The sequence below is a fragment of the Myotis daubentonii genome, chromosome 1, assembly GCF_963259705.1.
Source record: "Myotis daubentonii chromosome 1, mMyoDau2.1, whole genome shotgun sequence".
NCBI classification, from domain to species: Eukaryota; Metazoa; Chordata; class Mammalia; order Chiroptera; family Vespertilionidae; genus Myotis; species Myotis daubentonii.
In genome coordinates, this window is record NC_081840.1 from 163,362,810 (window position 1) to 163,390,286 (window position 27,477).

The following is a 27,477-nucleotide window of genomic DNA, read 5'->3' on the forward strand; positions in this document are numbered from 1 at the left end:
TGCACTGCTTTCACTGAAGGCTGGGAAGAAAATTCTTCCTAATAATGCATTAAAAACTGAAAATCATTTTTAAAGGCCTGTGTTTAGAGAACCTAACAAAGCATGGAAAATCCTCATCTTTTAAATCAGGGGTTTTAAGTTTTATTTTAAATTATTGAGAATATGAAGTGTGTTGAAATACTTACATTTTATGCAAATCAAAATTACTGCCAAAAATCATCAAAAATATTGCATGTGTGACAGAGAGAAAGAAAAAAGGAAGAGAAAACAAGAGGGACTTATAGTTACATGCACATGTATTAAGGTGTTTTAAATTAGCTTGTCATTTTAAGACTGTAAATGTTTTCTGAATAAAACAAAAAAGTTAAGATCAATGCATAAAAACAAAACAAAACAAAAGTCTGTTTTATTTTGTGGTAATCTATTTTCTCAGAAATGAAACCAAACTACTTCAATACTAAATAAATAACCATGGGGATACACTAAATCATCACTATAAAATTTTAGGAAAAACTCCCTTCTACCGCCTCTTATCCCAAAACACTGGCCTTCTATTCTGTGAGATGGTTGCAGAAATGGTTTACCAGTTTTTTTCCTGCAGCAGTCTGATATGTGGATGACTTTTCTTGAAAGAATGAAAAGAAAAAGGATAAAAACACACACACACACATAAATAAGCTCCCCAGAGGAACTCTTCACTTTCTCCAGCAGCTCACTATGTCAAAATATTGATTGGACAGGAAACCTGACCTACCAGTGACCTCAGGAAAGCCAAAAGAAAGTGAGCTAATGCTAGAACCTGCTACTTCTCTTTTATATCATCAAAACATCACTACCTTGATGCTTCTCACAATAACTCTAATAATAGCTTTGCATTAACTATTTCTCCTTTGGGAACTAGTCATTAAAAAAAGAGATTTTCAGTTCTTTATATGAAAATATTTAAAACAAGGATTTGTTATTTTGGTTAATGTTCCTCTTTGTCAAAGAGCCCAATCACCTTAATTTGTTCTCTAACACTTCACTTTTTATTATCCTGATATATGTATAATTTCTTCAGCATTGACTCTCCACTTTCAAGGAAAGATAAATATGGCAGATGCAATGATAATAATGAAAATACAGAAAAAAGAAGAAAAAATAGTTTGAGTTTTATTATGTGCTAAGTGCTCTTTTAGGTGCCATGCACATCTTCACATATTTAAGCTTCACCAACATTCTGTAAGAGAGATTTTATTTTCATGCACATTTTAGATATAAGAGAACTGAGGAGCAGGTTTATTGCGTAATTTTCCGAAGGTCACACAGCATTCCCCAAACTGTAGGCTTTCTAAGCTGAGCTCCACCCACGGGACTTAGGGCCACTTCCCATCCTTCATGAGTACACTTTGCCCCACTGTGTCTACTTAATGGAGCTTTTGGAAAGTTCAATTGTAACTTTATTTCTTTTAAAAATTACTATAAAGAGTTAGGGTATAGTTCATCATGCAGTCTCAAACCATACAACCTAACCTGGCATAAGCTTAAAGCTTTATACTTGCTTTTCTTTGTTTACTGACCTTTCACTGCAGATCATCTTTCTTAAAATCCCGAACCCAGGATAAGGCCTTCTTTTGTGTCTGCTGTCAAGATTCCCATAAAGCCAAGTCTAGTCAATCTCCCTCATTATTGGGTCAAACTCGCCAAGGTCACTCATTTAGCCTGTTTAGCTTGGCACCTCCTTGTATGATCCCTCTCTGAATTTTATAGTAGCCTTCAATCAAGTGTAGTCTATGAGACAGCAGCAGCAGCACCCAGGAACTTCTTAGAAATGTAGATTCTATTTCCTGCCACTTCTATACATGTCATGCTGGAGAAGCACCACCATAGGACGTATTCTGCCCTTTGATAAATAGACCTAAGTCTCTAGCACAGTGGTTTTCAAAGCCTCGTAGACATTGGAATCACTTGGAGATTAAAACACAAACTTCTAGAGCCCACTTACAGAGTATCTGATTCAGTAGGACCAGAGTAAGGAGACCAACATTTTATATTTCTAGCAGGTTGCCAGAGGCTGTTGCTGCTGCTGACCTGTGACAGTCACGGCTCTCACTCTTCCCGGATGCTCGCCTCTTCTGCATTCCAAACTGTTATAGAAAGCTGTGAGTTCTCCCTATGCTGTGTGAGGAAGAGCAGTCCCCCTTAGTGATGCAGACATGACAGTGATCTATGCAGCTATTGTCTGAGAAGAAGCTGTAGGTTGATGAGAGGCAGCATGTGTGGAGTGGGGATGTGGAGATGGATGTCTGAGATCCCTGCCTTGACTCTGATATCTAAACCACAGTTCCTTCTAATATTGTAGTTTCATAGGATAACTTTAGTTCCATATGTAACTGAAATGTTCACAATTACAAATAAGGTGGGGCCAAATATATTTTGAAGAGTCTATTATAGGAGCTTCTACACTATTACAAAAGTAATAAATGTAGTAAGGATAGAAATTCAGCCAAGAAATCCATAGACTTACTAGAGGGTCCTGGTCTAAAAGGAGAATTGGGGATTGAAAAGAGAGAACAACTAGAGAATAATAAATTAATTGGGTCTTTACTGGAAAAAAAGTTTAGGGAGATTTTAACTCCCGAATTATTTTAGTAACTGATATTTAAAAATTTTTGAATTTTATAAACATAAAACTACAGATTAGTCTATAGCAAATCACTAAAGAAATACAAGTAAATCATCTGGTTGTGACTACATATAAGACTGGAAAAATTTAAGGTGTGCAACTGTCTAATATTTCCCAGAACATTCAGGCTTTTACACAGACAGCTGGTGATTTTCCAATGCGATAATCATTTACAATGGGCTCCCAAGGAATGCTGAGGACTGCCAATTGCTAACGCTCTCTTCCATTTCACAGAGGTTGTGAGAATTTAAAATAAAGGGTTGGAGCCCTGATTATATACATATATAGAAAATACAAAAGCTAACAGGTTTCTGACGAGAACTGGGTGTATATTTGGAGTAATATGAGAAAAATAAGAACCAGTAGTTTTTGTAATTAATTTTGATTTTCAGAGGTTTTTCTATATCAAACACTATTAAAATGCAGTGAGTCACCCAGAGATGAGAACCATGGTTTTACAATAGACCTTGACAGGAATTACAGGGTAATGATAAATAAGCTCATCTCTGTAGTCTTCTTTTATAGATTTATAAATAATTTGGAGGAAACAGCCCTTGGTCAAATCTCCAAGTCTATAAAACGGTATAAACTTTTTATTGCAGTGAAATTCTAAGCTAAAGGAGATAAACTGCAGAAATCTCTTTTGGTATGAGAGGGCATAAAAATGGCAAACGAGTTTCTGTATAACAAAATCCAGAAAGAAAGTTTCATAAGAAAGATAATCCGGGTTTCCCTTGTGGAATGGCGGACTCAGAGATAGCAGCCGTCCAAACAAGGGGCAAGGCAGTCATTCTGAAACCTTTCCTGAACACATTGGTTCTCTGGGATATCACAGGGGAAGATATTCCAAAGTTAACTGTTCGTCAAAGAAAAATAAAATAAGTAAATAAATGTGTCTGGATGTTACAGTCGTAAACAAAGACAATAGAACTGAAGCCCACTGATGGGAGTCTGAGGCCATTTGGAGGAAGACAGAACTGCTTCATTACATTAGGATTCAGAATTAAAATTTTCAACCTGCAAAAAAATGAACTGCTGGAAGGAGATACATCCCCATGATACGTAAAATTAAGTAAACATATATGATAACAAAAATAAAGAGTCATTTTACACAATGGGGAAATAAATAAATATAGTATCCTAAGAGTTCGAACAAGCTAAGAGAAAAGGAAAACACTGTGAAAGGTTTTGACGCCGCCATCGCTATCAAAAATGGAGAGGGACGCATTCTGGGAGGCAGTTCCTCATTCTTAGGAGTGGGAAAAGCCATGGACGACCACCACAGGCTCCTGAGGCCTCCCTTGCTAACAAAATATTAGGTGGCTCTAACTATTTTCTCACGGTATTGTTCTTACTGTTGTGTAAAAGTAGCTCTCTTTTCTGATAGATGGAAGAAAAAATTCTCCCTATATGTGGCCCCTTTCCCCTCCCCTGTCCTTTGCGCCTGTCTCCTAGCTGGTTTCTCCACTATCCTATTGCCCGCCTTCCCTCTATGCTGTCTGCCCAGTACACTTTATTTTCTGTTCTGCAGCGATGTGTTGTAGGCCTCCTTTTTTCACTTGGTCTCTCATTTCTGTTCTCCATAATTGCTTCCCTTTATAGCGTTGTAACCATGCTGCATCTTACCTTTCTCAGGTTTTCTCTCAACCTTTGCTCTTTCATGTTTTGGGAATTTTCAGGAGGAGAAAAGTTGGGGAAGAAAATCAGACTAAAGAAAAAGCTTTACACCCGGCTGGTGTGGCTCAGTGGTTGAGCATTGATCTATGAACCAGGAAGTCACAGTTTGATTCCCGGTTAGGGCACATGCTCCGGTTGTGGGCTTAATCCCCAGTGTGGGGCATGCAGGAAGCAGCCAATCAATGATTCTCTCATCATCAATATTTCTCTCTCTCTCTCTCTCTCTCTCTCTCTCTCTCTCTCTCTTCTCTCTACCCTTTTGCACTGAAATCAATAAAAAAGAAGAGAAAAGGAAAGAAAATGAAAGGAAAGAAAAGAAAAGAAAAGAAAAGAAAAGAAAAGAAAAGAAAAGAAAAGAAAAGAAAAGAAAAAGAAAAGAAAAGGATAGAAAAAAAGAAAAGAAGCTTTAAGATGAGGAGGAGCTTTGGAAACATGCAATATCTGCTGTGTCTATGACATAGGACTATAGGAACGCACAGAGCAATGGTATTCTGTCTCTATTTCCCCCACTCCATACTATTCCAGTAGGTAGGTAGCCAAGTGCTTGCCCATGCCCCTTTGAATTTAGCAGACAAGAAAAACATTGAATCAAATAAGAATATTTGTAATGATCTGAAAAAAGTTATTAAAATACTCTTCCCTTTTCTGACTACACCATGTCTCTGTGAGACTGAATTTTCTTCATGTACCTGCAATACATGCAACCTATTCTTCAATATATGCAACCAAATACTTTATTATATTAAATGCAGAAACATATGTGAATCCAGCTCCTTTTCTATTAAGCCAGACATTAGGGAGATAAGCAAAAATGTAACACAATGTTGCTCTTCTCATTTTTTTTGAAAATAAGATTTTCATTATTTATATTAAAATATAATGGATTTATTATAACTATTATAACATAAATTAATAAAGCAAAAGTTTTACATTTCTTAGTTTTAATTTATAACACTAAATAATGGTAGCTATAAAACACAAAAATAAAAGGTCTTTGACACCCTTGATAATTTTGAACTCTATAATTTCTTCATAAATTATATTTTATTTTTAATGCTATCTAATGAAAACAATATTTTGTTTAGTATAGTTTGATATAGTAAGCCATTTTCTTAACTGGGCAATACTTTCTATTTCTCAGCAGTGAATATCAGCTACCAAACAGCCTAGTCTATGGTTTTGCAATGAAGAGTTTTGAAAAGGCCAACGTCTCCCCTCCCCCCACAAGAATTTTGTGTATTAGATGATGAAGAAGAAGAAGAAGTAAAAAAGAAAAAAAAAAAGAAAAAAGAAAGAAAGAAAGCCCTCTGGAAGCAAATCTGTCAAAATCCTGGGTAAACTTCTTGAACATAAATGTTCGAGTTCGCAAGTAACTCAAGGAAGCCTCCCGTGTCTCGGAGAAATTGAAAGCAGGGTTCTAGCCAGGCACTGTGGATTTGGCAGTCCTGCAGGTTTTGCCGGCTGAGTAATCAAGAGGCTTGGCCTTTAAAGGCCACATGAAGCCCTAGGCACCTGTGAGTTGAGAGAATGAAGATGACTCATACCACTACAACCCTTGAAAGGCATCATCCATTATGAAAGTGTGAACTTCAGGAAAATCTCTACTTGACAATGGATAGGACAAAGGAACTTTGTATCATTTCTGGCTCAGGGTAGGGGGAAAATACCTCCCATGAAACTGTATCCATAAGCCTCCTGTAATAAGGTTTGGGAAAATTAGCATAAGAAGTGTTTCCCAGAGTAGTAATGTTTCTAAACCTGGCAGGGCAAACCCAAAACTTCCCTGGAAAGATAAAACATCAAGCTATCCTTTCAGGATTCTAACAGATAAGTCAGTTGAACATGATTTCCAACATGTTTATGAAACATATGAGGGGGGGAAATCTGAAAAGAGCAAAAGTCAATAAAAAGCAAGTGACAGAAATATACTTGTAAAAGATTCAGATGGAAGACTTACTAGATAAAACTCATCTAATAATGTAATAATTCCTGAAGATAAAAGAAGAAATCAAACATATAGAAAATAAACAAGATATTAAATAAAAAGTCCAGGCGGTTTGGACTAATAAGCATAAAAATGTGAGAAATAAACAATGTAATGAGTGATATGACAAAAACACAAAACTTAGAGACAAGGATTAGGTTAAAAAGCACAGATCAAAAGGAATCGAACGAAGTGGACTGCATATCTGGAGAAATTGTTCAGAATGCAACACATGAGGGGGAAAAATAGGAACCAGGAAAGGGAAAAAGTGGCAGAAAATGTAAAATGGAAGAACCAACATATATTTAATTAGGCTTTACAGAAGGAGAGAAAATAAGAATGGAGAAAGCCATTATTCATAGCAAGATAAATCAAGCAGAGAGAAGGAACAAATAAAAATATTATACTTTAAAAAGATAGAACTATATACATATAGAAGATTTAATAATAATATATTATTATGCCAATATGTTGCAAATTTACACAAAATAGAAAAGTTGCTAGAAAAAAAAATGTCTTACTAGAGTTGTCTCAAGAACACAGATCTGTAGGAGAATAGGCAATTACTATTTCAATTAAAATAATTGAAAGAATGGTTAAAAGTCTACAAATAAAATACTGTGTCATAATTTTACATGGAGTTCTTTAAAAAATGATATAATAGGTCATCTTTATCCTATGCACTCTGCTCCATTATTAAAAATAAGGAAATAATTTCCAATTAATTTTGTAAGACTATTAATCTTGTTACCAAAACTAGAAAAAAAGATAATAAAAATAAAATTAAAACTTAACTCATGTATACATATATATTATTTTTTAAAATTAGCCATTTAAATCCAGAAAAAAATTACTGTGCGTACACACACACACACACACACACATTTCTACAGGTGCTAACCTTTTTTAAATTGATTTTTAGAGGAAAGAGGAAGGAAGAGAGAGAGAGAGAGACATTGACGTGTTCCACTTATGTATGCATTCATTGGTTTGTTCTTGTATGTGCCTTGACCAGGGATCAAACCTATAGCCTTGGTGTGTTGAGCAGATGCTCTAACCAACTGAGCCACACCCAGCGAGGGCACATTTGCTGCTCTTTATATTTATGCTGTGTTGTATCTGTTGTGCTTCTTAGCTGTAGATTTTTAAAATCAATTTCACAATTTTCTATTCAGCCATTATCTCTTCAAACAGTGATTCTTTCCCCATTTTCTCTTTTTCCCCTCTGGAGCATCAATTGCATATGTGTCATAACTTTTCACTGTGTCTCCATATGTTGCTCATTTGTGTATTTCCATATTTTTTCTCTTGGTGCTTCCATTCATTAATCCTCCTTTCATCTAATCAGCTTTAAATTCATTCACTAAGTTAGAAAATTTATCCATTGTTTATTTTAGCTATAAAATTTCCTTTATATTTCTTTTTTTGAATTTAATTTTCTGGTAAAATTCTTCACATTTTCTTTCATTTTCTTAAATATCTTGACCACAGTTATTTTAAAGCCCCTACCTGATATATGTACTACCTTTGGGTTTATTTCTACTGTTTGTTTCTCTACTGATTTCTGGTCATATGAATATATTTCTTTTTATTTTTTCCCAGTATCTTTATTGAATGTATAAACAGTAATTTATTGAATGCAGAATATTTTATATGCAAATTTATAGAAATAATTTAAAGAGCAGAATGATGCTATCTTTCTCTGTAATGATTTTACTTTTGCTTCCATCAGTAAAGGAATGTGGACAGATTACTGTTATAGAATCTAGTTTTAAATTGATTTGAAGATATTCTGTTAATGGTTACCAATCACTCATAAAGTATACCCTTCAGTCATCCAATTGGAAGCCAAAGTGTTTACCAAGGCCCCTTCTCCTTGGAGAGTTCTATTCTCTAATCTTTTTCTCCCTCCCTCCTTCTCCACTCCAGCTTTATGAGACTGCCAAAAGTTTTGCTTCATTTCTTTGCCTCTTGGTCAAACTTTCTACCTGGTCTAGTCCCCACGCTGCTTTTTGTAGACGCATCTTATTGGAATATGGGTAGATATTTATAATTTGGCAAAGGCTTTGAAGCAAAAGGCTATGTCAGATGTTGGGCTCATTTTAGTTCCCCTCTTCTCTCTCAGATCTTAGGACTTTATGAGCTGTTCAATTGCTTCCAGCTTTTTAAGTTGTTTTGTTTTGTCTAAGAATTTATTATAGCAATAAGAACTTACATAATTGTAGGAGAAACTGGGGAGCGAAAATGCCGAAGAGAGAAATTGGAGAATCTAAGACAAGTCACTCACCAGCTCTCCTGAAGCCAGGCGTCCCCAGCCTAAGGAATGGGAACACAAGGGGTGTTGGTGGAGAGACCCAGGGAAGGCTGTTGCCTCTGGAGCTGATGGGTAGCTTAGGATCGTGACTGAGCATCAGGACCAGCCATCGTGGAGAGCTAAACCCAGCGGGGAATAGGCACAGTGGAAACCATAGACATTTCTGCATTTATTTCTCAACAAATCGAATTATGATTACCTTCAAAGCAAAATAGCAGCTGCTTCCCTTCAACAACCCAAATGCTTTACAATTTCTCTTTGACCAATTCTAACTGGAACAATACAGGGAAGGGGATTCTGGGAAACATGGGTTCAGCCTAGCCAAATTGACACAAAACAAAACTGTCAGAGAAATGACAATTTACCCGAAAGGAAATCAAATGGCCAGTAAACATACTAAAAGATGCTAAACTTTATGTTTACTCAGAGAAAATGTCATTTGAAGACACAATGATATACTCTTCACACACATCTGATTACATCAAATTTAAAGTGTTAATGAAGGTTGTATATGTTTGGCAGAGCGTAAATTGGTTCAGGCACATTAACAAGCAATTTGGAATATCAAATAAAATTGAAGATGGACATGCCTTTTAACCAAATGGTTCTACTACTATATATACACCATTCTCACATATGCACAAGAGAAGCTTACCAAAATGCTCCTGGCAGCTTTGGTTTTAATTGCAAAAAAAAAAAAGAGAGAGAGAAAATTAAATAATTTTAATGGGACTCTAAATAAATATATATTTATTTATACAACAAAAAATATATACAGGACTTAAAATCAAAAAGCTAAAACTAAATGTATGATCATGAATAAATATTAAAAACAACACTGAAAAAGCAAGCAAAGAATAGAGTATAACAGCATTTCTGTAATTTTAAAAATATGCAAACATTTCATTCCCTTTCTACCTTTATGAAACACATACATATGTAGTAGAAATATAAAACATTCAGAAGAACGATACCAAATTGAGAGAATGCAATAAGGAAGAGTTCACAGGAAGTTCAATTGTATTTGTTTTTTTGTTTGTTTGTTTTAATCCCCACTTGAGGATATTTTTCCATTGATGTTTTTAAGAAGAGAGTGGAAGGGAAGGAGGATGGGGAGAAAGGGAGAGAGAAAGAGAGAAAAAGAAACATCCGTGTGAGAGAGACACATTGATTTGGTTGCCTCCCCCACTCGCCCTGACCTGGGCAGGGGATCGAGCCTGCAACCAAGGTATGCTCCCTTGACTGAGAATCCAACCTGTGACCCTTCGATCCATGGGCCAGTGCTCTAACCACTGAGCACCAGCTAGGGCTCAATTGTATCCTATATAATAAAGAGCTAATATGCTAATTAGACTGGACAGTGGAACAACCTTCCAGAATGACCAGTGGGCAGGGGGCGGGACTGCGGGGCTGCGAGGCAGCTGGGGCCGCAAGGGCCTACGCTTGCACGTATTTCATGTATCAGGCCTCCAGCTTGTAATAATTTATTTCCTATTGGTGCTGGCTGCATGGGTGCTTGTTTTATTTTCCCAATGCTTTTTTGTCTCTCTAAATTTATTTCTTAATTGCTGAAAAAGAAACTTGATCCTGCCAAATACACTTTATCTCACCCACCAGGAAAGTAGTCCGTGTATCCTCAACTACCTCATAGGCGAGAGCACCTTCCAGAGTTTAATTCTTTTTACGACTTATTCAAAGTTTATTCTCTCTCTCTACATAATATTAACTATAGTTGTTAGATTTTTTTCAAGGTATGGTAAAGGCTGAGCTCTATCTTTTAATTGGATAATGCTCTGTGATTTTTACATTATTAAATTAATTTGGTTACATTTGACATATTTTTCTATACTCGGGTGGGGTCTTATTGTGGAATTGATTTAAATTTTTTTAAAAAAAGAGGCATTTACTCAAAAAGACTTCAAAGATTTATATCTTATGTTAGGAAGTTGAGAATATTTGCTCGCTGGAACTCCGGGTGGTGACTGTGAAGGCAGAGCAACTGGGCAGGGCCGCTCCACCTGAGAGAAGGTGTTGGACCTGCAGGGGCTGTGATACAGCAGGAGGGACAAGAGGTGAGGGGCACGGAGAGGGGACAGGGGAGCCATCCAGGCTCTGCAAGCTGACAGAGCAGAAGAGAAGGAGCAAAGGAGCCAGCAAATGAGAGAATATTGTGTGAAGCAGTCCTCCCTCAGAACTCTTCAAAGATTCAGTAAATTCACTAAATCACAACATTCTGACTGAGATCAAAATTTGGAAGAAATAGTGAAAGAGGGGATACTCACATCAGGGTTTGACATGGCAGAGAACTAGAAGAGCGCACATGGACAGGAGCTCAGAGGCCTCCGGAAACAGCAAGGAAACACATTTTATAGCGAGCTTGAACTGCTACTAGATTGACAAGTAGAAACTAGGCCATGTTTATTCAAATTTCCAAAGGATAGGAGACACTGCTGTTGGTATCTCTAGTAGAGTAAAATATATTTAAAACTGATCTGTTTTCATTTCCTTTAATACAGTTTGTAAATAAAGTTGAAATACAGTTTTTATATTCAGAAGAATGGCTTCAGAACAACCAAATTCAAATAATATCATTCAATTGCATGTGTTTTGCTTAGGCCTTCACTAAAAATATGGTAATATTTTCGTAGAGAAAAGTGTGGAGTAAAGACAAATTCACATGCCAATTTTATTTTTGCATCTAGCTATGTACAGAGGATGGCTTAATAGCAGGCACTTTGCCTCTCTTCTTAGGAAATAGTAATACATGATTCCTAATCACTGCAACAATTTGAAAATAAAGTGTGTAATACTTTCGAAGAATTTTAGCTAAACATTTTCTTACTCTGCATTTATAAAATTTCAACATTAAGCATGATGATAATTTTCACTGAAACAACTTCTTTTGCCTTTTCATATTCTACTAGAGGCCCAGTGCACAGATTCGTGCACCAGTGGGGTCCCTCGGCCTGGCCTGTGGGGATCAGTGGACCTCGAGCCGCCGCAGCCCAGCCTTACCCGCCAACTTATCAGGCTCCAGCCCGCTGTCTGCGTTGATCCCACTCAGCATGAAGTAGTGCATGAAGCCGCAGGCAGCCAGGGAGGAGCCCGGGCTGGGCGCCACACCGCTCCCACTCATCCGGCCTTGCTGCACCTGCCACTGCTGCTCAGGTGCAGGGGGAGTGTCCCCAGGAGACGCCTGTGCCATGCTGTGTGCTCGCCAGCCATCAGCCCGGCATTTGGCGCCTGTCAGCTGAGCAGCGCTCCCATTGTGGGAGTGCGCTGACCACCAGGGGCATCTCCTGCGTTGAGCGTCTGCCCCCTTGTGGTCAGTGCACATCATAGGTACTGGCTGGTCATCTGGTCATCTGGTCATCCCGTCCTTTGGTCACTTAGGCTTTTATATATATAGATTTCTTGTGAACTGTTTAATCAGTAAGTATAATTCTACTGTATTTTAAATTTAAAAAGTTCTTGTATTAGAAAAGTAACTCTGATAAAGTTACAGAATAAGTAAATTTCCTTCATTTAAAATAGTAAGGACTATGCTACACTGAAATGTGATTTTCTTGTCCTTAAGTAGCAAAATTTCAGTAATTTTTGTTTTTATACATAATATTTGTTCCTTTTAAATTCTGTGCTAGTATGAAAATGATCACAAAGTATATTATGCCATTAGTGGTTTTCAGTGAGAGAAGAAGAAAGTTGATCCTGAAATTTCTTGGTTTTAATGACTCCTTTGCTAAGCAATGAAAATATTTATCTTCTATCAGAAGTTTTATAGGTGGTAAAATTTAGAAAAAAAACAACTTCCTTAGATTAGTTTTTAAAGTGTGGAAGGCTCTGGAATCAAGATTTTCTGATTCAAAACCACCACTTGGTAGTTTTGTAACCTTGGGTAAGCTGTTTAACTTCCCTGTACCTCAATGTCTTTATTCCTAACAGGAGATTATAACAACATTTCTTTTATGGAACTATTCAGATGACTGAATGAGATCAGATATGTAGAGCTGCCAACATACTGCCAGACATAAATATTAAGACTCAGTAACTGCTAGCTTCTATTATTGTTCTTAAATGATGTAGGTTAAAAATGGCCATCACAGGTGAAGGTTTAAATAAAAATATATATGCATATATCTGTATCTCACGGTTTGTGTTAAGGCAGCAACCTGGACCAATTAAACAGCACTGGGCAAGGTCTAGGCCGACAGTGGTCAATGGCTTTGTGACTGGTGAATTCAGCTTCTCCACATCTCACTTTCCCATTTGTAAGACGAGAGTTTAGACAAGAGGATTTCTATGGCTCTTATCTAATTCTAATAGTGATTGATTCAATATGTTTTCTAGAATATGTCTGTAGTAGCAAATAGGAATATGCAGAGGCATAGATAAGTAAAGTGACTCTCAAGAGAGAGAAAAAAGACTGAAAGGAGAGTTTCTCCTGCCACATTCACTCAGCAACAATAACACAACATACACTTATATATGGACATGGCAGAGAACTAGAATAGCACACATAGAAAAGAGTTTAATGCACTGAACGTTTGTGTCCTGCAAAATTCACATGTTGAAATTCTAATCCCCAATGTGATGGCATTATCTATTTGGGAGATAATTAGGTCATGCGAGTGGAGCCCTTATGAATGAGATTAGTGTCCTTATGAGAAGCAAAATGAGAGTCTGCTCTCTCTGCTCTGCTCTCTGCCATGTGAGGATACAAGGAGAAGACAACTATCTGCAAAGCAGGAAAAAGCTCTCACCAGGCACCTTTATCTTGGATTTCCCAGCCTCCAGAACTATCAGATAAATGTTTGTTACAGTCTACACTTCTATGTCATAGCAGCCTGAACTGACTAAGGCAAGCGTGAGTTTTCCCAGTCTATTCACTCATTCATTCATTCATTCATTCATGTGAAACTAGAGGCCTGGTGCACAAAATTCGTGCACTGGGGGGTGGGGGTCCCTCAGCCCAGCCTGCACCCTCTTGCAGTCCAGGAGCCCTTTGTTAGTAGACATCCTTAGCGCTGTCGCAGAGGCAGGAAAGGCTCCTGCCGCTGCAGCTGTGCTCGCCAGCCATGAGCCCAGCTTCTGGCTGAGCAGTGTTCTCCCTGTGGGAACACATTGACCCCCAGGGGCCAGCTCCTTCTTTCAGCGTCTGCTCTCTGAGGATCAGTGCACATCATAGCAACTGGTTGTTCCACTGTTCAGTTGATTTGCATATTAGCCTTTTATTATATAGGATTAATGAACATGTACTATGTGCTAGGCATTGTAGGAGATGCAAGAAATACAGAAATAAATATTTGCCTTCTGTATATTTAGTGGGGCAGGCATACAATTACCATCATTTTGGAAAAGACTATGTCATATGGGGATGTAGGCCATTCATAGACTTCTAGATTGTGTGCTGAGGAAAAATGGCACTCATCTGAAGGTGGTGAGCTCTATTTCCAGGTTGTATCTTTTATATATTGTCTATTTCTCAGCTTTTTCCTTCTATAAAATGGGAATAATTATAATGTTTGCCTTACGGAATATTAAGAGGGTTTAATAATAAAATATTGGTAAAGTTATTAGTAAGTTAGTAATAAATATTAGATTTTTTTAATTCAAAAAGGGAACAATATATTTTGATTAGAAGCCTGGTCTTTGGAGTTAAACAGTTCAGTTTTAAATACCATTTCCTCTCTGTGTGTCCTCAGAATATTCTTTATCCTTTAAGCATATCCTCCCTCTTAGGGCAGAAACTATGACTGTCCTTTGTTGGCATGATAAAATTTTTAAATGCATGTAAAGTCCTCTAAAGTGCCAGTGCATTTAAAAATAAAGGATTAAAGATGACACAGAATTAAAGATCCCCTCATGAGCAACATGTACACATATATATTATATTACAGAACATCTTAGGTCAAGGATCTTAGAGGTAGAGCCTCAGACAGGGACTCTTATTCCAATGACTTTAGGAAAGTTCCCTCAGGAGAAGCAGGGGGAGGGCAACAGGATGGGGTAGTAAACAAACTAACCAAGCATGTGGCCTCATTTGGACACTTGCTTAAGTCTGATCTCTTGGGGAAGTTTTGAAACACAAATTGCACCACAACGTTAGTCTCACATCATGACGAGTGGACCAGTTATTGTACTGCTGTGTCAGTCTGTCATTGATCGACTTCTTGAAGGAAGGGCAAGGGGTCCAAGGATGGGCAAACTTTTTGACTTGAGGGCCACAATGGGTTCTTAACTGGACCGGAGGGCCGGAACAAAAGCATGGATGGAGTGTTTGTGTGAACTAATATAAATTAAAAGTAAACATCATTACATAAAAGGGTACGGTCTTTTTTTTTTTTTTTTTAGTTTTATTCATTTCAAACGGGCTGGATCCGGCCCGCGGGCCATAGTTTGCCCACGGCTGGTTAGTCTCTTAAGAAAGTAGCTCCCTATTGGCCAAGAGCAATTCTCTGAAAAAGAAGCAACAGTAAATTATTCTAGTCAACAATCCAGCAACAGAGTGATGGGTACAGATGGGTACAAGGTCTAAATGTACTATTGTTAAAGAAATTGGCTCTTTAATAGCTTAGCTTTCCAGGAGTGAAGGAAGACAGGGGTTTAAAGTTTTTCTTGATTTATAAAGGCAATATGTCCTATGTCTTCTATTAGACCCTAGAGCAGTGATGGCGAACCTATGACACGCGTGTCAGAGGTGACACGCGAACTCATTTTTTTGGTTGATTTTTCTTTGTTAGATGGCATTTAAATATATAAAATAAATATCAAAAATATGTCTTTGTTTTACTCTGGTTGCAAATATCAAAAAATTTCTATATGTGACACGGCACCAGAGTTAAGTTAGGATTTTTGAAAATGCTGACACGCTGAGCTCAAAAGGTTTGCCATCACTGTCCTAGAGCCTTTTTCTCCTCTACTTTGGGCTGCACTTCCTGGAAGGTGGAATGTATGAACTGCATCAAATGTGCTCTTAACTTTTGGCTTCTGATTGAGTCAGACCAATGGGAGCACCTACAGGAGCAAAACGAGCAAGACGAACTCCATTCCTGTACTGTTTACGTGTGCTGGCGGCATACCTGTCCTGAAGGTCACAGTACCTTCAGGCAGCCCACTCTGTCGGGCTTGGTAAATCCTTCCTCTCTTGTCATTTTATTTATTTTTTTCTTTTTCAGTAAGTTTTATTTTTAAAATAACTTTACTTTTTGATTATATTTGTGTAGGGAAAAAAATGTAAAGAAAAAATATATAAAGAAAATTAAAATGATCCAGTATACCCCCAAAATACAATAACAAAAATTCTATTTCTTCCTAGTCTCTTTGTACATTTATGTAGGATTTTAAAACAAAATTAGTACTGTAAAATGCTCACATGTCCTTTTTTTTTCATTTTATATTGCAGAGCAACCAATTCTTTAGGACATTAAATATTGTATAAAAGCATGATCTTCAGTCCAGTTGGCTTGGCTCAGTGGTTGAGATTCGATCTGTGAACAGGAGGTCATGGTTTCAATTCCTGGTCAGGGCACATGCCCGAGTGGAGGGGTGCAGGAGGCAGCCAATTAATGATTCTCTCTCATCATTGGTGTTTCTCTCTCCCTCTCTCTCTCTCTCCCTCTCTCTCTCCCTCTCTCTCTCTCTCCCTTTCTCTCTCCCTTCCTCTCTGAAATGAATAAAAATATATTTTAAAAAAGCAACAACATAATCTTCAGTTGGGTGCTTCACAATCAAATTAAAGCTAAACCGTAATTTATCTCCAATTTTTGGATATTCAGATTGTATTGAATATTTGCTATTAAAACTAATACTACATTTAAACATCTTTCTTTATACATATTTCTTTGTGTGCATTTCTACTTTTTTAGAGATAAATTTTTAAAGATAAAAGGAGTACAGTAACCAGCACAAAGAGTGTAAGTATTTTTTAAGCCTTTTGATACATTTACCAAACCACTCTCTAGACAGATTGTATCAATTTACACTGACACCAATAAATAGTCTACAAGGCCCATTTTATCTTCATATTCCTTGCCAAATAGGAATCTCACCTCCCACCCTTTATTGTTATGCATTTAATGGGGCAAGAGTGAATTGTGTCTTGTCGTTTTTCTAAAGGGTTGGCATTTTCCATGTTTACTGGCCATTTACTTGCCCTCTGTTTTTTGAAGCAGTCCGTGTCTTTCAGAAGGCATGTTTCACTTTGGCATGGTCTTATCACATGCTCTTCCTTAGTGGGCAAGGGCATGGAAGCTTTTCCACATTTCAAATTATACAGGCTTTCTCCCAAATTACTAGAATTAGAAAGGCTTATCTTCTGGGCATTCATGCTATATTTTAATGTCTTTGTAATAAAATAGAGAACTAGGTTGTATTCTTCAGGTTATGGAGGATTTCTGACCATTCCATGGGACCTATCTGAGGTATGCAGTAAGGTTCAAACTTTTGGCATTTCTTTCAGGCTCTTTTTTTATTTTTAAATATACTTTTATTGATTTCAGAGAGAAAGGGAGAGGAAGAAAGATAGAAGCATCCATGATGAGAGGGAATCATTGATTGGCTGCCTCCTGCACACACCCCCACTTGGGATGAGCCTGCCACCTGGGCATGTGCCTTGACCTGGAATCCAACCGTAACTTCCTGGTTCAAAGGTTGCTTCTCAAACACTGAGCCATGCCAGTCAGTCTCTTCCAGGGTCTTTAAAACCGGGCCCACCGAAACCACTTCCTCATGCTGCTTCCAGCAATCCTAATCTGTTGCTATGGTCATACTTCGCATAGCAAAGGCCAGCCTTCTTAGCAAGAAACACCTCTGGAACTGTGGTCATGTTGATAACATGCGTCCCCCATGTGGGAATCATGAAACTTTCTGCCCAGGAACTAAAACGAGGTCCTTGGATTGTGAGCACTGTCACTAGCTTCTTAGCAGTCTCTATGAGGGCCTCTCTGATTTGGGGGCAGAACGGCTCAGCCACTGGGATATCACACACTCCTCTGGCACAGGAGTGACTCCCATCATAGAAGGCCTGAGGCCTCATGGTGGTTCTGTCGATGAACTGGTCAATAATGACGACATCGCCGGCCTCAATCTCTTCCCTCGGGGAGCCACAAGCTGTGGTCACTATGACAGGAGTACAACCCTCCTCCTTCAAAGCCCAGATGTTTGCCTGATAGTTGACTTTTGAAGGCATGAAGGTATGCTGCTTCCCATGCCTTGCAAGGAGGACGCAATCAACATTCTTTATCTTTCCCGAAACTAAGGCATCAGAAGGCTTGCCAAATGGAGTTTCCACATATTTCTCGGTTCTTCCTTCTAAGATTTCTGCAGTGATTCCCATCTTCATGGCTGTGGGGGTGGGCATGCGGGGCAAAGAAGCAGAGCAGGCTCCCTTTCTTGTCATTTCACATGGAAGACTGTTAATGATGCTTTGCTATTGCTAGCTTCACCATGGAGCATACGTCCTGCTTAAACCATTGTAAAGAGTTTCCTTATTAAGATTTCTTCATAGCCCTAGCTGGTTTGGCTCAGTGGATAGAGCATTGCAGTTTGATTCCGGTTAAGGGCACGTGCCCAGATTGTGGGTTCAGTCCTCAGTAGGGGGTGTGCAGGAGGCAGCCAATCAATGATTCTCTTTCATCATTGATATTTCTATCACTCCCTTTCCCTTCCTCGCTGAAATCAATTAAAAAAATTTTTTTAAGATTTCTTCATATAACTCAGAAGTTTATTATTTGTTTCCTGAAGTGAACCTCACTAATGTAGGTGGTACATCATCCTATCTAATAAAAGAGAAACATGGTAATTGGCGTACGACCGTTACCCTTCCCATTGGCTAATCAGGACTATATGCAAATTAACTGCCAGCCAAGATAGCGGCCGGCAGCCAGGCAGCTTAAACTGAACATGAGGCTTGCTTGCTTCAGTGATGGAGGACTCCAACGTTCCCCGCCTGCCTTGCCAGCCTCTGAGCCTGCAGTTTGAAACATAGTTACAAATATAGAAGCTAAACAAAACCCCAGGAACCTGCTTTCAGCTAGTTGGGATCTCAGAGCTGGAGTTGATACAGAGTTTCGATTATAGAACCGAAACAAACCAGATACCTTCTTTTAGCAGCAGAGGCCTAAGAGCTGGAGCCTCAGAGCTAAAGCTGGCCCAGAATAAAAAAAAAAAAAGAAAAAGAAAAAAAGGAGCGGTTGGGAGATTCCGTCACCCACCAGCCTGAAAACAGCCCTCAGCCCCTCACCCAAACTGGCCAGGCACCCCAGTGGGGACCCCCACCCTGAAGGGTGTGTGACCAGCTGCAAACAGCCATCATCCCCTCATCCAGGCTGGCCAGGCACCCCAGTGGGGATCCCCACCCTGATCCAGGACACCCTTCAGGGCAACCAGCCGGCCCCAAACCGTGCACCAGGCCTCTATCCTATATAGTAAAAGGGTAATATGCCTCCCAGCACCAGGATCAGTGTGACAGGGGGCAGCGTCCAAACCCTCTGATCGCCCTGCAGCTCTGTGTGTGACAGGGGGCGGGGCCACAACCTCCCTATCCGCCCTGCTCTGTTTGTGACAGGGGAAGGCGCCCCAACCCCCTGATCACCTTGTGGCTCTGTGTATGACAGGGTGCAGCGCCCCAACCCCCCCACCCCACGGGCCCTGCTCTGTGTGTGACGGGGTAGAGCCATAACCTCCCCATCGGCCCTGCCCTGAGTGTGAGAGTAGTGGCGCCCCAACCCCCTGATTGGCCCTGCTCTGTGGGTGATAGAGGGCGGTGCCCCAACCCCCTGATCCGCCCTGCTCTGTGTGTGACAAGGGGTGGTGCCCCAACTCCCCTATCGGCCCTACTCTGTGAGTGACAGCGGGGAGCTCCTCAACCCCCTGATGGGCCCTGCTCTGTGAGTGACAGGGGGGAGCTCCCCAACCCCCTGATGGGCCCTGCTCTGTGCGTGACAGGGGGGAGCTCCCCAACCCCCTGATTGACCCTGATCTGTGGGTGACAGGGGGTGGCGCCACAACCTCCCCATCGACCCTGCCTTGAGTGTGACAGGGGGCGGTGCCCCAACCCCCCAATCGGCCCTACCCTGAGCGTGACTGAGGGTGGCATCGCAACCTCCCAATCCGCCCTGCTCTCTGCATGACAGGGGCCGGTGCCCCAACTCCCCAATCGGCCCTGCTCTGAGCCTGACCAGGGGCTGCACCTAGGGATTGGACCTGCCCTCTGCCACCCGGGAGCGGGCCTAAGCCAGCAGGTCGTTATCTCCCGAGTGGTCCCAGACTGCGAGAGGGCACAGGCTAGGCTGAGGGACCACCCCCCCCTCCGAGTGCACAAATTTTTGTGCACCAGGCCTCTAGTTTCATCATAAAAATGGATCTTTTCCTTACACTAAATTCTAGACACAATTTATTGCACCAGTAAATTCTCACTTAAAATGCAATGAATATATAGCCTGCAAATGTGAAATATTCTTCATATGGCTATTTCTTATGGAAACCTGTAATAAAATCTGAGGAATTAATATTGAATTGTAATTCATTGAAGTTATTACTATAGAAGATTAAAATAATATATTTCAGAAAATTATCACATAGAAAATTCACAGTAGCCTTATTATCTTACTAGAGGCCCGATGCACAAAATTCATGCATCTGCCGCAGCCCCCGCCCACTGTGGCTTTGTCTGGAAGGAAGGATGTCCAGGAGGAATTCTGGTCTAATTAGCATATTATGCTTTTATTATTATAGATGACCAGGTATACATGAGTATCATTCAGAAATAATGTATACTTAATTTATGTCTAATGTGGCACTGTAGAACAGTGGCAAAGCACAGTCTTTTCAACCAATAGTATTATGTTAACTGGATAGCCATAGGAAAAAAAAAACCTTAACCACTACTTCACACAATGAATAAAAATCAATTCCAGATGGATTGTATAGCAGAATGTGAAATGTAAAATAATAAAGTATCTAGAACAGGGATGGGGAAACTTTCTCCTGCTAAGGGACATTTGCATATTTATAACATCATTCCAGGGCCATACAAAATTCTCAACTTAAAAGTTAGCCTGCTATATTTGTGCAAACATTTAATTAACTCACACTTAATGCCTTGGCAGGCCAAGACCAAATAATTTCTCTGGCCTATGGCCTGAGCGCTAGATGCTCCCCACCCCTGATCTAGAAGATAACATAGAGAATATCTTTAAAAATGTAGGGTAAACAAATATTTCTCAAAACATAAAAAGTGCTGATGGTAAGGAAAAAGATTGGCAAATTGGACTACCTTAAAGTTAAGAATTTCTGTTTCAAAGTCACAATTAAGGAAACCAGTCCTAACACTGAAACCAGGCCCTAATAGGTGTTCTGTGTGTCTCCCCCCGCCCCCCAGATTTTTAGTGTATTTCAGGAGATAATAATAGGCCTGCTCACAGCACTCTGGAGACCACCAGACCAAGCTGGATCAGATAGTCCCAGAGGGTTGATCAGGAGCACTTACTAGTAGCAACTAAATGATCCTACGATGGCCTTCATAGCACAGTGAAACCAAGATTCAGGGAACTCAAGTAGCAGATATGTTACATTTAGCACTCAGAGCCCATTAAGCAGTGAGCGGTCAGTCAATAAAGAAGATCCCATGCAGACAATGGACACAGACGCTGGGGGGGGGGGGGAATGGTGGGGGGTGGGGGGGGGAGGGTCAATTGGGGAAAAAGGAGACCATTACTAAGTAAAACATATGTAAAACCTTAGACAATAAAAAAAAAAAAGCCGGAACTGGTTTGGCTCAGTGGATAGAGCGTCGGCCTGCGTGCGGACTGAAAGGTCCCAGGTATGATTCCGGTCAAGGGCATGTACCTGGGTTGTGGGCACATCCCCAGTAGGAGATGTGCAGGAGGCAGCTGATCGATATTTCTCTCTCATCGATGTTTCTAACTCTCTATCTCTCTCCCTTCCTCTCTGTAAAAAATCAATAAAATATATTTTAAAAAAAAAAAAAGAAGATCCCATGCAGAGACCAAAATTGGACACATAGGACTAACTAATCAAACTTTGCCCGGCTGGAATGTCTTTGTTCTTTCTTGCTTCTTCCACATCCCTTATCTAAGATCACTTAGTTCCAAGAATGTCCGATCCAATGTGGTTAATAAAATTATATAAGTTTCAGGTGTACAATTGGTTAGTTAAAATTATAGGTTGCAGGTGTACAGTTCTATAATACATCATCTATATATTGTATTGGTTGGTCACCACCTCAAGTCAAGTCTCCTTCCATCACCATTTATCCCCCCTTGACCCTCTTCTGCCTCCCCCCTCTCCCACCTCTCTTTCCCTCTGGTAATAACCATACTGTTTTCTGTGTCTATGAGGTGGTTTTTGTGTTTGTTTGTTTGTGTGTGTGTGTGTGTTTTTTTTTTTTTTACTTAATTCCTTCACCTTTTCACCCAGCCCCTCAACCCCCTGCCTTTCTGACAGCCTTCAGTCTGTTCTCTGTATCTATGAGTCTGTTTCTATTTTGTTCATTAGATTCTATATATAAGTGAAATCATATGGTACTTGTCTTTCTCACACTGACTTATTTCACTTAGCATAATACTCTCCAGGCCCATCCATGCAGTCACAAAGGGTAAGATTTCCTTCTTGTTTTTTTACCGCCAAGTAATATTCCATCAATTCAAGCCCTTTAATTAGAATTAACAAATATGTATAGGTCCTTTCTAACTCCATCCTTCAAATTTTCTTTGAGAGGAGACTGTCTGACCAGCCTTGCCTCCTGTCTCCCCATCTGGCCGCCTGACAAATCAATCTTTGTGAAAATCTGTTGCCTCAGGCTTTGGCTTTTCTAGGTGCCATGAGCATCAAATTCACTAAATTTGTTCAGTAACATTGAGAGAGGGGGAAAAATGAAGTTACAGAGGGGGGGAAGATACAGACAACAAAGGGCTGGTATCCTAAATATAGATAGAAGTCCTAAAATTCAGTAGAGAAAAGACAATCCAATTGCAATATGGCAACAGACTTGAAAAGTCCCTCGCAAAAAGTATACCAAAATGGTCAATAAACATTTAAGAACATGCTCAATATTATTAGACATCAGGGAAATGGAAGACAAAAACCATTTTTGTAGGTTTGTTGTGGTGTACCACCAGAATGACAAAAACAGAAACAGGCAGGAGTTGGGGTGGGGGAAGAGCGACTGGGGAGAGGTCAATGGGGGGAAAAGGAGACATATATAACACTTTCAACAATAAAGAATTTAAATTTAATTTAAAAAAACACAGAAACAAAGCAGAACAAACAAAGTATTAGTGCAAATATGGACCAATAAGAGCTTCTATAAATCAACGGGGAGTGCAGTATAAATTTGGAAAGCTGTTTAGCAGTATTTACTCAAGTTGATTATAAGTGTACTTCATAATCCCTCAATTTAACTCTTACCTTTATATAGTAGCTCTCCCCTTCTCCCCATTATCTGCACTTTGACTTTACATGTTTGAAGTTATCCACAGTCAACCATGGTCCAAAAAAATTAATGGAAAATTTGAGCAATAAAAATTCATGTTTTCAACCATGTGTTATTCTGAGTACGGTGATGAAATCTCATGTCCAGAGTATGTACACGCTAATGCTCTCCGCCAGTTAGGGACTTAGTAGTCGTTTTGTTCTCAGATTGACTGTTGAAGTATCACAACGCTATGTTTAAGTAGCCTTGTTTTACTTAGTGATGTTCCCAAAATGCAACAGTAGTGATGCTGTCCATTCAGATATGCCAAAGAGGAGCCAGAAAATGTGTCCTTTAAGTGAAAAGGCGAGCACAGTACATTAAGATATGTTAAGAGAGACCAACTTCACGTAACTTTTACAGTCTATTGTTATCATGGTTCTATTTTATTAGTAGTTATTGATGTTAATCCTCTACTGTGCTTAATTTACAAATTAAAATGTATCATGCTCTGGTTTCTCTTCAGACCGCATAAATCTTTCGCCTTTTACTAAAATGTATCATAGGTATATATGGATAGAAAAAAACATAATATACATAGGGCTCAGTATTATCTATAGTTTCAGTTCTTGTAATGTTTCTCCCATGAATAATGGGATACAATTGAACTCAAACAAAATGCACACAGGTGCATCAAAGGAAAAATTCAGTAATATTCACCATATTATTGGTAGCAGTCCAAAACTGGAAACAACCAAAATACTAATCAATAATAAAATATTTAAATAAGCAAACACACATACTAATATTATTCAGGAATGAAAATGAAAAAAAAAGTTACACACACAAAAAACACACACACAGATAAGTGAAAGAAGTTAGATATATGGTGTTAATACGGTGCGATTTCATTTGCATAAACTTCACACTGGCAAAAATATTTCCAAGGTGAAGTCCTGACAGTGTATATATTTAGGGAGAAGAAAAGGGTTGAAATTGGGAGGGGGTCTGAGATGAAGAGCGGGTGAATTTAGGCTGCTGGTAAATGTCCCATTTCTTATGGCTGTTGAGTTTACACAAGTTTACTTGCAATAAGTTATTAAACTACACACTTAGGACTTTTTCACTTTTCTGTATGTATGTTATACTTCGAGAGCTTTTTTTAAGTACACAGACTCAAATAGAGGAAGTGATCATGAAACTGAAGTAGTCAATGTTAAGGCTTTTGTGATGGCAACTTGGACTCCGAGGACTTCCTAAAAAATCTAATCAGGTCGAGAATGTTTCCGCTAAGTGACATGGGATTTACATGTTATCCAATATTTTCTCTACATGCTTTTTATCTGTTTTCTTTCCATAGGTAAAAGAGATAAGAAAGGAAATGGATATTTTGGAGTGTAAATACTGTGTAAGTCAAATGATAGATGCTTTACATGTTTGCTTTTTAATCATCAGAAAATACCATGGTTCAGATTAAGAAATTGAGACTCATAAATGTTAAGTAACGTGCCTGAGATCATATATCTGAAGGATATGTGTCGAAGGACGTAGCTAGTAAGGGTTAGAGTCTGATTTCATATAAACTACATACTTTGCACATGAAACTGACATGAGAAAAACCTGAACTTTACTGTCAAAGACCTGAACTTATGCTATTACCTCATCATATATACTTGTAGGACCCTGGAGCAAGATACTTAACCACCTGAACCTTGGTTTCCTTATTTCTGAAACAGAAAACTGGAAGTTACTACTGCCCCGCCCACATCCCCTTTACCACCCAGAGCACCCATCTCCCATCCGCAGTGAGCACAGGCTGACAGAGGCCCCCTTCGGGTTAGACTATTGCCCCCCCAGTGTTGTTCACACAGGAACCTCCCTCTGTCCCCAGCGATCTTTACCAGTGCCTGTTGGATACACAGGCTGGCTCATTGCATCTAGGGGTTCAACTTTGTGGTGCAGTTTGTGCTCAGAGCTTTCCAGAGACCTCTTTCTTGCTTCGCTTTTATTTCCTGCCCTGTCCTGCTTCCCACACTCCCCTTCTCTAAGGGCACTTTCTCAGTAAACCCTTTGAAAAGAATCTCCCTCTTGGGCTTTGTTCTTAGATAACAAAAGCAAAATATATTCACTCAAATGTTATACAAATAAAATGAAATAAGCATATGAGAAACATTTTATTAACAATATTATAAAAGTCTAATACTAATACATGCAGAATTATATAAAAAGTAAAATTTATTATTTTTATTCCTTTTCCCTCAAATATCAAAACTACCACCTTTCAGGTACCTAGGGAACTTGTGTTCTCTCTTCTCTCTCACATGTCAAGTCAAGAAATTAGTGAATGTTCTGATACCTGTGTCCCTCAGCTAATCAGTCAGTGTTGTGGCCTGAAGGTCGAGAGGCGTTCAAGAGAAGGAAGAGAACAAAATGGGTCTGGTCAGCTTGCCTTGGTCACAAGTACTTCAACCTGGGTAAATACATTTTGCTAATCTAGAGGTATTCAATGTTTTTGCTCAAGTACCTCCTAAAAGAATGTTTGAATTATATTTTTTCCCCAGTGTTTAGCTAACGTTTCACATTGATGTGTTAAGAGTGAAACATGATTGTAACTTCCAGCGAGTTGTATATTGCATTGGTGTGTTAAACATTTTTCATCAAAACATTAGCACATCTAATTTAACTTATTTAATTTAGTTAATGTCTGCCAAAGAACTTATTGCTAAAGCCAGTTCTTAACTGTGAAACCAATGATCTAAATTAGGCTTTTCTGCGAGAAGGAGAAACAAATCCCGATTTTGTTTTTCAATCAAAACAAACATGCAAATATATGTTCCCACCAGCTTCTCTCCTCTGAATTCTAAGATGTATACATAATGCGTCATTTTCAGGAGGTAAAGTCATGGAAGTTCAGAGTGGTAAGAAAGGAAACTGTCTTCTCCAATGTTTTCCCTGATTTGCCACTTCGGGGTGCCACCTTGGGGTGCCCCAGCACTGTCACTTCTCAAACTGTGTTTTTGTTGGGACCCCAGAGGACTTCACATCCTGGGATAATGAACCATACTGATTTCAGACAAGTAAGGGCCTGGCAAAAGGGTCTGTGAAGTGAGAAACAGGAAAGGAGGAGTGGCCGCTCACAGGACATTCTCTGACCATCGGTTTTGAGAAAGAGTAAGTATGAGCTTTGAGGATCTGGAAAATTGTCCTCTGTAAAGTGCTCTGACCTAGGTAACCTCTGGAAAGCCTTCTTAGATATTTGGGGCTATGCGTGTCACCCCCTTAGCCTCTGGGGCACCCCTTGTTCAGCCAGACACCTGTAGATAAGGGACCTCCACTGGTCTCTAACCAAGATTTCTCCCAGGAAGAGTCCACAGCTGAGAACATTTGTTCCTCTTGGTTTCTTATTGGGTGATTTTTATTATTATTACTAGAGGCCCAGTGAACAAAATTCATGCACTGGGGGTGGGGGGTGGGGGGGAATGTCCCTCAGCCCAGCCTGTACCCTCTCCAATCTAGGACCCCTCGGGGGATGTCCCTATGGGATCAGGCCTAAAACAGCAGTTGGACATCCCTCTCACAATCTGTGACTGCTGGCTCCCAACTGCTCGCCTGCCTGCCTGCTTGCCTGACTGCCCCTAACTGCTTCTGCCTGCCAGCCTGATCACCCCCTAACCACTCTCCTGCCAGCCTGATCGCCCCTAACTACCCTCCCCTGCAAGCCTGGTCGCTCCCAACTGCCCTCCCCTGCCAGCCCAATCGCCCCCAACTGCCCTCCCCTGCTGGCCATCTTGTGGTGGCCATCTTGTGACAACATGGGTGTGACCATCTTGTGACCGCATGGGGGTGGCCATCTTGTGTGAGGACATGATGGTCAATTTGTATATTACTTCTTTATTATGTAGGATTATTACTCTTTGGTGGCAGGTGCCTGAACTTCAACCTACTTCAGCACAAGACAGGAATAAATGGTAAGAATAGTGGGGTCTCACAGACCCTAAGAGCAGAATGTAATTGGGCCTCAGGAACATAGTGGAATCAGGAAATGGAATTTCAGCAATCTTTTTCCTTTTACTCCTGCTCTTCTCAGCATGTCTGATTCATGCTCTTTCTCTCTCTCTCTGTAGAAACCCTTTATTTGCTTTTCTGATAGGGCAGAATATCATGGTTGCTGAAAATGCCTTAGTATAAATATGACCTGTTTTCCAGAAAAAGACTGAACCCAACTCACCAGAGAAAGGAATCTTATAGGGGATGATAGGATCATGTGCCCAGTTCTGATTCATGGAGAATCATGGGCATGAATCAGATTTTAAATGAGGCCTCTGAACAAATAAAACTTCCAGCATAGATAAAAAGAGAAAAGAAAAAAAAAAACACCAAAAAAAAAATTAAAGTAAGGAAAGAAA

The 27,477-nt window shown here is 39.6% G+C and overlaps 1 pseudogene; it reads right to left on the reverse strand.

Moving 5' to 3' along the window:
* Positions 1–16,974: 16,974 nt before the first annotated feature.
* LOC132237687 (S-methyl-5'-thioadenosine phosphorylase-like) lies at positions 16,975–17,980 on the reverse strand (annotated as a pseudogene).
* Between the last annotated feature and the right edge of the window lie 9,497 nt (positions 17,981–27,477).